At 36.3% G+C, this 12,816-nt stretch overlaps 1 protein-coding gene and 1 long non-coding RNA gene across 3 annotated transcripts in view; both read right to left on the bottom strand.

Moving 5' to 3' along the window:
- LOC103140255 (ankyrin repeat and BTB/POZ domain-containing protein BTBD11-A) overlaps nt 1-12,816 on the bottom strand; it is a 167,531-nt gene that overhangs the window by 70,562 nt on the left and 84,153 nt on the right. The window lies entirely within an intron of this gene.
- Nucleotides 6,371-10,628, bottom strand: LOC107836601 (uncharacterized). The gene is made up of 2 exons (XR_001662544.1): nt 9,985-10,628; nt 6,371-9,947 (listed from the first exon to the last, which is right to left on the bottom strand). It is a non-coding gene; the product is annotated as an uncharacterized LOC107836601 (long non-coding RNA).

Below are 12,816 nucleotides of genomic sequence, written 5' to 3'. Positions count from 1 at the left end.
ATACTGGTTCTAGGGAAACGGGTCGCTTTGCTGATACTGGTTCTAGGGAAACGGGTCGCTTTGCTGATACTGGTTCTAGGGAAACGGGTCGCTTTGCTGATACTGATACTTTTCAATTTCGGTTTACTTCTGTGAACGGATGTAAAAATAGCTTTAATGTTTTCTGTCAATGAGTTTAAATAGTTATTTATTTACTAAGATTATTTTAATGGGAACAACGCCCAATAACAGACAAGTTAAATTGGCTAAAAAAATTATATTTATTATTATTATTTATTATATTTATTGGTGTATTAAGTTCTGTTAAGCTGCTCTTGGCAGTTGGTGGTCACCATAGTAACCAGTAACCGACAGCTCCTCCCCCTTTTTCTGTTGCCGTCGGTAACTGTGGACCATATTAGGATCGGCTCTTTGTTTTCTTTACAAATATTTTATTTTAGCATATATTTTAGACAAATTTAATAATATACAGTGTTGCATTGGTAATTGCGCTATATTTTGTATATGTTTTTAACTGTTAATAATGTCGTCCATTTTAGCTATGTTTAATTTTACAAATGTTAAGTGCTGCCAACTGCTCATTGGGAGACGAACATAGAAGGGTTACATACTATATCAAAACCAAGCAATTTTAGACGTCTAAAAATCTTTTTTTTTTTTTTTTGGTTAAATAAAAACACATACAATCCCCAGTTTTTTAGATGGTGGCAACTTATCCCAATGGCAAAATAACTGGATATTTATTCACTAAAACTTCTGTAAATTCTATGGAGAAAACTATTATGGAGATGATAAAGCTTGAAAAACAAATAAAAGATGGTTGCCACTTTATCGGGGTGAGAGGTTTGAGTGTCCCAATGATCCTGGAGCTGTGCTGTCAGGGACTTTATGCCCCTGGTAGGGTCACCCAAGGCAGACAGGTCCTAGGTTGAGGGACCAGACAAAGCTCAGCCTGAAGACCCCTTTGATGAATGTGAATGTTGGATTTGGTCTTCCTTCGCCCGGATGTGGGGCACGATGGCGAGCGCCTTGCGGCCGGGCTTTTACCCATGGAGCCCGGCTGGGCTCAGCCTGAAGAGGAGACATGGGTCCCCTCTCCCATGGGCCCACCACCTGTCAGAGGGCCCAAAGGGGTCGGGTGCAGTGTGGGATGGGTGGTGGTCGAGGGTGGGGTCCCTGGCGATCTGTTCCTTGGTTGCAGAAGCCCTATCTGGTGGGGAAGGAGCCGGAGCTAGTGTGAGGTTGACTGTCTCTGTAAACAAAATTGCCCTTCAAAAAATATAGCTTATTTTAATTTATCATGTGATTAATTGATTCGTTGCTTATGCCGACAGGCTTACTTCCAACAAGTTTAAGTGTCCAAATCTGAAAATAATATCCAAGAGTCAGTTCAATGTTGTTCAATCAACTCGCTATTTCATTCGTTGGATGCAATATGAAGACGTCGAGCAAATGTCTGTAGGAGCTTCTGTCATTTTTACATAAAAGTAATTATGTTTAGTATCATTTTCAGTGTAGGACAAGTGTTAACAGATATTAGCCTCAGGGTTGGTGGATATTATTAACGGAGGGGTCGCAGTAATCAACAAGGGGCCGCTGTGATGTAAAATAAGAACATATTAACCTGTCAGAACTGACTTCTGTTTCTCATGGTTGAACTTTACGACGTTACTTTGGCTCTGTGTTTATAACAAGACTTGCTGTAGCGAGTCAAAGTCTATTTAGCTTGACTGTAGTGAAACATGTTGATTTTTTTCCCTTATAAATGTATTTAAAAATTTTAAAAGTATGTAAACTGAGTCGTTGAATGATATTTTACAATGTGTTTAATAAAAAAATCATGTTTTATAATTTTTTAAGGGGTAGATCCAGGTTTTCTAATGTCTGGAGAGACATTATCTATTGATATTGATATTGATCACATGTCTATTATGATATATGTTGCTGTTGATTTTTTGTTTGGCCCTAATACACTGCAAAACTACAAAATCTTACCAAGTATTTTTGGTCGGTCCAGTTCAAATATCTTAGTACACTTGAAATAAGACAAAGCTAACATACAAGTAACTTTTCAGCAAGATATATGAGCTTGTTTTAAGAAAAATAATTCCTTAGTGTTGATGAAAAAGTATTAGTTATAAGTGAAATAATCTGCCAGTGGAACAAGACATTTTCTCATATTACAACTTATATTATATTTGACTCATAACTAATACTTTTTAATCAATTTTAAGGAATTATTGACTTAAAACACATTTGTAGTTCTTTGCTAAAAAGTTACTTCTCAGTTATTTTAGTCTTGTACTAATTTATTTGCACTAGAAACTAGACCAAACATACTTGGAAAGATTTTGTGTTTTTTCAGTGTATTAGTTGGGCAATAAATCAAATCAATAGATTTCTCACAGCTAGCTAAGCAAAGTTAGTGGCATCAACTAACTCATTCACTCTCTGGTTACCTAGCAACAGCTCACTCAGAGATTCTTTGGTTACCTAGCAACAACTTGTTGAGTAACTGGCGTAGCAGCGGTTTAAAGTTTTGGCAAGTATGTCTCATAAATGCTTAAAAATAAACAACAAAAAACTGTAGCTAAAAGAAAGCAAAGGTAGTATTTCATATATTTAAAACAAAAGACAACTGATGTGAAATGTTTATGTCATGATACGTTTGTTCAAACCCAGCGACTCCTTCGCCAAGTTTGGTCAACTCCAACTTAACTTCTAGATCCACCAACGAAGCCGGGGATTTTGAGCAAATCCTCGGTTAATTTGCAGGAATTAGGAAACAACCTCTACCTCCTGAACTCGCGTCGTTCTTCACATGGTGGAGGAAGAAGAGGGAGCAGACAGTCTGAACAACGGGCTGTCAGAGAGGATGAGCGGCGGCGCTGTAATTACACTCAGGAAGGCTGGATGGCGTCAGGCCCGCCCTCCCTTCGCCTCGCCAACCTGTCCCTGGAGGCGAATTAGCTGAGCTTGCTTTCCACGGAGGAATCCAGAAAAAGTCGGTATCAAATGTCAGATTAGCATAGCAGAGCGAGAGGTAAATTATTTGGCATTATATCGCTCTTTGAAACCTGAAGTCAGAAAGTACCGACTCCATGTTTCTCCTCTGACAGCCGCCCTTGCGTGACTTTGCAGTGCTGAAACGCGCGGCTTGCGGTCTGTTTGAAAGGAGATAAATCCACGATGGGTGGCAAGTTAAAGGAGAGACAAGACGCTTAGAGTCGGGCTTCACCTGAACCCCGACGGGACTTTATCATCATACAAGCATCCTAACATGGAGGACAAAAGTGGAATATTAATCCACATATATAAACTTTTTCTGCACAAGATTAATAATTGACCTTTATAGTTTTATTAATGTTCTGTTTTTCAAAGATTCAAAGTTATTAAATACCACAATGGATCAATGAGAGGGAGGCCGGGCTGTAATCTGTTAGCTTCGACATTTATAGGAGTTTATGACTAACAGGGAATTAATGTAGAGTTGCATGACATTAAAATCTGAAAAGTGTGGCATGCATTTTGTATTCAAAATGCATGCCACCCCAAATAAAATATTCTGCAGCCAGACGTCATTGGATTAGTTAATAATTAAGTAACCACAACTCTGTAATGTCAATCAATCAATCTTTTTTTTATCTTCTTGTAAATGTTTAGCAGTTTGTTTGAAAATACTTAATAAATAAAGTTTGCAGCTTGCTACAAATCACAGCAAAAATGGAAGAAGGTGTTTTGACATGGGCCTGCTTGCCTTCAACAGTAACATAGGAGCTTAACAGAGATACTGAGAAGATTTGTAAAATAAAAGCTGTTAGAAACTGCGGGATAGGTTCACTTTCCTTAGATTAAAGTATATTCAAGGATTGGAATGGCCTTGTTAAAGTCCAAACCTTAATCCAACTGAGAATTTATAGTAAGAATTAATCTAATCTTATTTTGGCTTTTTAAAATCTGTTTCAAAATTCACAATTAAACCAATTTATGTTGAATTATCACTTAGACAGAATTTAAGTGATATTGTTTAATGTCTACTAAAGAGTAAGCTCTTTAGTAGACATTATTTAAAACTGTTCTTGAAGAATTGGGACCAATTCTTTTTTCATTGTTACGTATTTTATTTAAATTTTATTAGTATTTTGTAGATGTGTTTATGTTTTCTTTTCTATATGATTGTATTTCATCAATTTATGATCAAGTGCATTGTATTACTATCACCTTCCTGCTCAAATGGGCTAAACAAATGAACCTCATTGATTAATTGATTAGTTGTTGTTTTTTCCGGTGCTATTTTAGGCAGAGACCTTATATAAGCCCCTTGGGCTTTGTTGCCTCTTTCTGCACTGATTGTTGTTGGTGGTTGTTGTTTGTTGGTAGTTTTTGGTTGCTGTTGCAGGTTTTTGTTGTTTGTAGTTGGATGTTGCTAACGGTTTTTAGTAGTTATTGTTGGTTGTTCTTTTGTGGTTGTTGTTGATGGTTGTTGTTAGTAGTTGTTGGTAGTTAGTTGTTGTTTGTTGTAGTTGGTTGTTGGTGTTGTTGTTTGTTGGTGGTTGTGTTTTTTTAATATATCTGATCTGTACTTTAATTGTCCAAACAAACTAAGGTAAAACAGTTTAAAGAGTGAATTCATTATTGGACTCCTTTGGTTTCACTTCATTCATGCAGACAGGAAGTCCAACTTCCGACCTCTGCAATGAGAAAAAAATATATTAATTTTAGTTCTTAGAGAGCAATGAGAATCTGCAGAGCCTTATAGCTTTAGAGAAATGCGATTGTTGCATCTCTGCTCTGCTGCGTGGCCGGTGCGAGCAGTCTGCCCCCAACGCCGAGCCGTCTCATCCGTCAGACTGACAGCGGGCGCTGACGGCTGGTGCTGACTCGTGGGGAGGCCGGCGGCCGCTCCAGAACCCGGGTCAGAGCTCCAGATCAGGACGCCATCTCCGTCTGTCACATCCTGTCACCAGAGGGCCGCGGGTGACGGATCAGAGTGTCAGTCGGGTTCTGGATCCTTCGGTAAAAACGCGACCCCTCCTTCGACCTCTGTCACCTTTTACTGCAGGTGTCTGGTGGGATGGCACTGATACGGCCGCTGTCTGTCTGAAGCTACAGGTTAAACAGGGAATGATGATCGCTCATGTCAGCAATGACCCAGACCGCCTCACGCCGCCGACCCCTTTCCTCTGCTTTCAGCCCAAATTAGCTGAACAGAACTACGACAAAACGAGACGATCACAGAGCAGATGTGTTAGTTACCAAACCGACGAAGAGAAATCAATCCGAGTTCAGAATCGCAGTTTTATTTGCTTTCATCTGCAAAAACACAAAATCTCACCAAGTGTTGCTGGTCTAGGTTTTTAGTACATTTGAAAAAAGACAACGTTAACTTAAAAGTACATTTTCAAGAAGATATGGGAGCTTGTTTTAAGTAAATAATTACTTAATATTGACAAAAAAATACTAGCAGATAAATTCACTTGTAACAAGGGAAACGTGTCTTGTTATAAGTGAATTGATCTGCCAATCCATCATTATTAAATAGTTATTGACTTAAAACAAGTTCCTATATAGTACTGAAAAGTTACTTTTTTAGTTTTGTTTTATTTCAATGTACTAACAGAAACTAGACCAAAATTACTTTGTAAAATTCTGTGTTTCTACAATTCTTAGCTACAGTTAAGCAGATTTTATTTCAATTTCGGTTTACTACTGTGAACGGATGTAATAGCTTTAAGGTTGTCTGTCAATGAGTTTAAATAGTTATTTATCTACTAAGATTATTTTCAAGGGAACAACGTAAATTAACATAGACAACTTGAATTGGATAAAAGAATTATATGTATTATTATTAATAATAATAATTATTATTATTATATTTATTGGTGTATTAAGTTCTGTTAAGCTGCTCTTGGCAGTTGGTGGTCACCATAGTAACCAGTAACCGACAGCTCCTCCCCCTTTTTCTGTTGCCGTCGGTAACTGTGGACCTTATTAGGATCAAATTTAATAATATACATGTTGCATTAGTAATTGCGCTATGTTTTGTATATGTTTTTAACTGTTATTATTAATATTGTCCATTTTAGCTACGTTTAATTTTACAAATGTTAAGTGCTGCCAACTGATCATTGGGAGTTAATAATGCTTTGTAGTTTGTTTATGTTTATTTGTTGAATTTTATTTAATGTTTAGAGGCAGAAGCTGCTGGACTGATGATAACCACCAACTTGATTTGCTCTTTTGTTAGAATAAATGCAGTGAACCTGAATGTGATTGTTGTAAAGTCAACCTACTGGACCTGAGACAAACATAGAAGGGTTGCATTTATCAAAAACAAGCAATTTTTGACGTCTAAAAATAATTTTAATTTGTTAAATAAAAACACATAAAATCCCCAGTTTTTTAGATGGTGGCAACTTATCCCAATGGCAAAATAACTGGATATTTATTTACTAAAACTTCTGTAAATTTGGTTTAGTTTACCTCAGCTGCATCAATCTCTGTATAGTAATAGAGATATATGGTTATTTCTAATGCGAGGCACAAAAACATCCAAATTATTTTCTGTTCCACTATTGAAATACGGTTTGTAATTGGTGAGAAAAACTAAATTAGATTCAGGTATGTTATTTCAAATACAAACTGTGAGGCTTATGAGGTTAACAGAAAGGGAAAACAAGTTATAATCGTCCTTTTGTAAGATTTTCTTGCCGTTTGAGGAAAATAATTTCAGTCGCTTCGCTTCTTGAAGGTAACGCAGTAAATGTGAGAAGCAGAGCCTCGTCTGAGTCAGGTAGCTAGGAAACAGCCTGCCAGCCGGCGGAGGAGGGTTTGCAGAGGATGCTGCAGGGAAACTGTGACTTTTCAGATCCTCCTCTTGCGTCACAGATTTAGATGCTCACCTACTGGAAGACGGGGGGGTTTGCTTGCGGATGGGTCAGAATACTTGTGGATTTTACCTATGTGTTGACTTTTTTCTGTATTTGTAGGCTGAGGCCGGGTTTTTTCTGTCCTGAACTCCCACTGATTCAGGCTTCCTGCCAGGATTTGGTTAGAAAATACCAGCATGTGAGGGAGTTTCTCTTCAGAACTGGGTCACTCAAACCTTCTGCCTTGTAATTAAATTCACCTTTTACCTGTTTTCTGCTGAAGGAATGATTTTAATTCACTAGACCAGACATGTTTTTTTCTGAATAAGTGATATTTGTGTCTGCTGGGATTATTTATGATAAAGCGGTTGCGGCGTGGGCGCAGTTTACTCACCTCGGCTGTGACACACGCCATGATGCAGTGATGATAAGATCCATCTGCTTTATTCGTCTGTTTGTTTGAAACCTGAGGGAATGGTTTACGACACCGCAGCGTCGTCGTAGTGAATTTTAAAGAGTTTTCGTCAGATTCGGAGGCTGTAAATTCGACCTCCTAGATCTCAGAGCGGAGATTTGCGGTTTCGTTTTTTTTTTTTTAATGTTCTGGACGACCCAGAGGATGGGCTGGGTGTCAAACCCTTATTTTGACTTCCTCCGTTTTCGCCGCTCTCCGTCTTGTTTGTGTATCTTCTCAGAGTTCCTGGGATTGTCTCCATGTTTAATTCATGCAGAGTTTGTGTACAAGTCAGCGAGTTTCTCTTCCTCTTCCTCTCCGCCGCAGCTGAAGGAGGGGTGGCAGGAAACGAGGCCGAGCGGGTCAGTTTGATCTCAGACCAGAGAGAGTTTGTGATGATTTACAGCCGGCCCACCTGTCAGCCGCAGATGTCAGTCAGGAGGATCGACCCGCTGTCTCCTCTGAGTGAAACAACATGACATTTCTGTGCTGCTCAGAAACACTTCTGCCCTGGAGTTGTTTCTGTAAAACAAACTTTCTTTGTTTGTTTTCTTAACTCTACATTTGTTGCTGAGTTCTGGTTTCTAAGGAAGAGGATTAGGGACACTGGAAAAAATAATAATTTTGACATTTTTCTCAGAATTTTGACTTTAATCTCCTGAGATTAAAAGTCAGAATCCTCTTCTTTTTTGGTCCTAATCTTCTTCCATAGTTTCTCTAAAAGTTATTGGATCGAAGTATCTAATACTTTAATTAAGGCCAATTATGTGTTAATTTGGAAAATATTCACCAGAATGATTGTTTGTTAGTTTCATACTAACAGTAGATGCCTCTTGCTTATTTAATTAAAGTAAAAATATTTGTCTAGAAATATTGGCAAAATCAATGCATTTATTTTTATTTAATTATTTTTAAAATTATATAATTTTCTATTCTTACTGTTATCATAGATAAACATAAAGTATAAACATAAAATATTATTTATATAAATATCTTTATTTAGATTTCTTTTTCTATTATTTTTATTTTTTACTTTAATGTGTGTTCATACTAGCCCTCTACATAGGGTCAGTTTTTAGGTCATATTTATTAATTTTTGGTATTTTATTTTATTTATTCTGTTTTGTTGTTTTATTTATCCTTTTCAAACCTTTTTTTTTTAAGAAATAGCTTTGGGGTATAACTGAGTCATTCCTACCAACACAAGCCAAATTATGGTCACTTCAATAAATACTGTTTTTTTAAAAATCACATAAAAAATGATTAAAATAAAACAGAATAAAGTCTGAGTTGTGCTGAGGAATGATGCCCAATGTGTGTAAATGATGGATGCAATCAATATGTGGAAAACATCTTGGATTATGAATCAAACTATTGGAAAATTATTTAAACTACAAATCGCTCCCGAATCTGAATACAGAACAATTAACCAAAAGGCAATAAAGTAAAAACAAAGAAACTTTTCAGAGTAAAAGCATGTTGCTGTAGCAACACTGATTCATCATAATGTCTCTCTCTCTCTCTAAGCAACAGATATTTTCTAAATGTAGATTTTAAATGGTTCATAGTAATACTAATCTGTAAAGTTTTATCTCTACTTAGAAAGTCCTTTTACCAATGACTGTTTAATCATATAGTAATAATTTAAACGGTTAGCTAGCAAAACACCAAAACACATGGGTCCGTCCTTTCTTGAGGTTTTATTTTAATCCATTTTGTTAAGTCAAAAAGTTGTTTCTTCAGACATTTGTTGGTGTTTTAAGTCCTGTTGCGCTGCTTCGTTTGGCAGTTGGTGGTTACCATAGTAACCAGTAACTGACAGCTCCTCCCCCTTTTTTTTTCTGTTGCCGCCTGTTAGCTGTGGCAGCTCTGTGTTTTCTTTACAACTTTGACTTATTTATTTCCTAATTTGTCTTAGAAGTGTCATTAGAATCAGAATCAGTTTTATTGGCCATGATTCTGAGCACAAACAGAATCTGACTTCAGTTTTAAGTGAACTTTAGAGGAAATAAAGAATGAGTAGAACAGTATGTACATGAGCGTATGTACTGCCAAGTGTTTACATAAGAAAAAAAAGAAAGAGAAAGCCAGAGTGTGGTGAGATTTAATCAAAAGTGAATTAATAAAGTATTAGGATGTGAAGGTTATTGAATTGTTTTATCCTCCTCTTTTTCAGTTGAACTTTTCTGCAGAATTACTGCAATAAAATGTAGCAGATGGATTACAAAACATTTGGGATAGTTTCATCGCTCTCAGGAAAAACATCAGTTCTAGGAAAGCCAAGAACCACCATTTGAAAGCTATTCAAATGGTGAAAATATATTTCAGCAAATAGCAGCAGCAGAGCAAGAGTAAAGATGAAAAAGATGAGCTAAACGAAGAGTAAACATTGGTTTTAGACTCATTAGGGAGCCTGAAAGTTGACTCCTAACCAAACACAGCTTGGTATCCCTTGGTTATGAGTTATGATTTTGAAATAAAATTGTCTTAACAGCTACATGTCACATGGGAAATTATTTCAAATAACAAAAACCTTCAAGAAAATAAAGCAAATGAAAAATAAAAAACAGGGCACTGAATGAAAATTTAGAGCAATTAATTAAACTCTGCTGCACTTGGTAAGGCTGTAAATAACCAAGAAAAAATATCTGCATCAATTACAGCTGCAGGGAGATTTTAACTATATTCAGCAGCTATTATCTGTGTTTTTGTGCCGTTTTTCCAGGTGTGGTGTTGAAAAAAAAAAAAAAAATCAAACTATCTCCATGAAATGAGTTTTAATCGTGCTGAGAATCATTTACAGCTGCGACCATGAAAATGAGGCGACGCATGTTGTAAAGCCAAGTGTAATTATCATATATATGAGGATTATACTGAGCTGATATTATCATATGTCTCCTCTTGCTTAATACGCACCGTTGGAGCTGCTGAGTACGAATGTGTCAAAACATTCACATTAATTATCCAGCTCACCCCAGACTGTCAAGGTTTGGAAATAATGACTCCAGTCAATCTCTAAATTTGAAATTAATGACCACTATTAATATTTATTTTTGCAGGTACAACACCACCAGACTGCCACTGTGTTATCTTTTAATGAGGCTAAAGTAGTTTACTGGGAAAGTGGACCAAGGTTGAATAAGTTGTGGTTCAAGTTTAATGTCATGTGAGTAACTTTAAACATGCTAGGAAGCGGTTAGCTTAGCATGTAGCCTTAAATCCTAAAGATCCTAGACTTTTTGCTAGATATCACTCATTAACAGCAAACCAAATATTTAATGTGAAGAGAAAAAACTTGAAATATAAAACTTAGACTTTAATTGCTGTGAAAAAGATAAATATGTTTAGTAAAATATAGGCTAAAGGAGATTAGCACAGTAAAAGCTAAAATAGAGGAACTACAGCATAATATTGTCGGATACTTAGCATGTTAGCCTCAACGAAGTTCACAAATCTTTTTTTTTTTAAGTCTTTAACTACTGAAATAAACATTTTCTATCAAATCTATAAAATGTTTACCGATTCAAGCCTGTACTGTTTGTACGGTTTGGTCAGCATGAAAACTGACCAAATGTAATATTTTTTGCATACGAAAATAAATAAATATAAATGTTTATAAATATAAATGTTTGCGCAAACAAAATAGAAAGAGATAAAAACCTGTTTTAATGTTGAATTTATGAAATAATGTCTCAAATTATCGTGTGTTTGTAATGACTAAACTACCTCCTAATTTATTGGATTATTATTTAACGCTGCATAATATTGGGAATAAGTCTAAAATGCAATGTACAGTGCATGCATTTTTAACCACAAGTTTAAAAATTTCCTTTATTTTACGGTTAATTCTTATGAATTTTATATTTTCATTATTTACTAAAATGTTAAATTGATATAATTCAGTTTGGTTTAGTATAATAATAAGTCAGAGTAAGTTTATTTGCTCATTTTTAATTTGCTTTGCAGTTGTGCGTCAATCATAGTTTATTCGTTTGTGTACAGCGGCAGCCATCTTGAGAGTCCCGCATTATTACTTCATGTTATTTTTCAAGGCAGAAAAGGAGAAAAACTATTTCATTTCACAGGAAAAACAGCTCCAATAAATTACTGAACACTCCACAGGGCTTTTGCACAATACCTCCAACCTGGCTCTACTTTCCCTCCTTTAGGTGCCCTGATGAGGCTGCAGGATAAATAATTTGATTTGAAAGTAAGTCAGGAAAGCTCAGAGGAACAACTGGGGATGATCTTATTCGACTGCAGCGCCTGAAAACCCTTCATTTCGAATGCATTGCTTCCTTTCAGCCTTTCAGCAGTATTACTGTACCTCTTAAAGAGGCTCCCCGTCTTTTGTTGTCTCGTTTTTTTTCTCCTGCACCTTAAATCTATGTCTCATTTTGTAAAAAGACAAAAAGCAGTGTTTTCACAGGTTCCTCTTATTTCTAGGAAAGCTTATTGTAATCTCTCTTCCTGCAGAGTCATGACTGCTCCAGCTAATCTGGTGTTTTCCTCTCAGATGTTGGACTGCAGCCAGACGCTGAAAAAAATGAAGGATTGTTTCGTTTTTAACAGACTTTCTTCATTAACCGGATGATTTTACACATTCAGGTTACGCAACAGACACAGACATCGCATGGGTGGCGTTAACTCAACGAATGAGCCAAGAAGGTAAACAAACATTTATGAGCAGCTATATTTTTGCGTTTTAAAAAAGAAGCATTTAGCCACAGCTTATAAACCCTAAAAAAGCCTCTTATCCCCTCCAAAACACCTGAACTGAAGGAGAAGCTTTGCCAGAACTTTCCGAGGCTCTTTCTATTTTTAAAAGCCGCAACGTGAAGGATAAATAATAATACCAGCCGGGTATTGTTATGCCGTGTTTGTTCTCCTGCAGGAATAAGGGTCCACATTGTGCTTTTTGTGATTTTTTAATTCTTTTTTTCTGAGTGCCAACATGTTTCTGAAGTTATGTGCAAATGAGCAATGAGTCTAGCGTGGGTGAGAGAAATTAAGTGTTGGTGAAAAGGAAAAATGTATTTAATGTTGGTTTATTTCAGGTTTCTTTTAAGTAATTTGAGCTCTGATACTTTCCTTTTTTAGCTTAAAAAGTAAAAAGTAAACGTTATGTCTCCGTTTCAAATTTGCTGTCGAGTACCAATCACCTTATCTCTTCATCTCTGTTCATATGAGCTGATTTTATAATGAAAAAATAGATGAGACATAATTCACCTCGTCTTCTATGAGTTTTTGGATATAATTAAGTCAGGCAAATGTCGAGGGTAATATCCTCTAATATTATGTTATATTTAAAGCATAAAAGCAACAATTAGTCACAACTAAATGCAGCTCAACTGTTACAAATTTGTGTCAAACCACAATACAACCAAGATGGAATAAGTATACAACCAATGCCTGTTGATGCATATTCAACACGTAGAGGATTACGGATCATACTGGAAGAACTCTGCCATCTGGTGGTCAGAGTTATGCTGC

Source organism: Poecilia formosa, unplaced genomic scaffold (genome assembly GCF_000485575.1).
Source record: "Poecilia formosa unplaced genomic scaffold, Poecilia_formosa-5.1.2 Scaffold69, whole genome shotgun sequence".
NCBI lineage: Eukaryota > Metazoa > Chordata > Actinopteri > Cyprinodontiformes > Poeciliidae > Poecilia > Poecilia formosa.
This window is presented reverse-complemented; position numbering and strand designations above follow the sequence as displayed.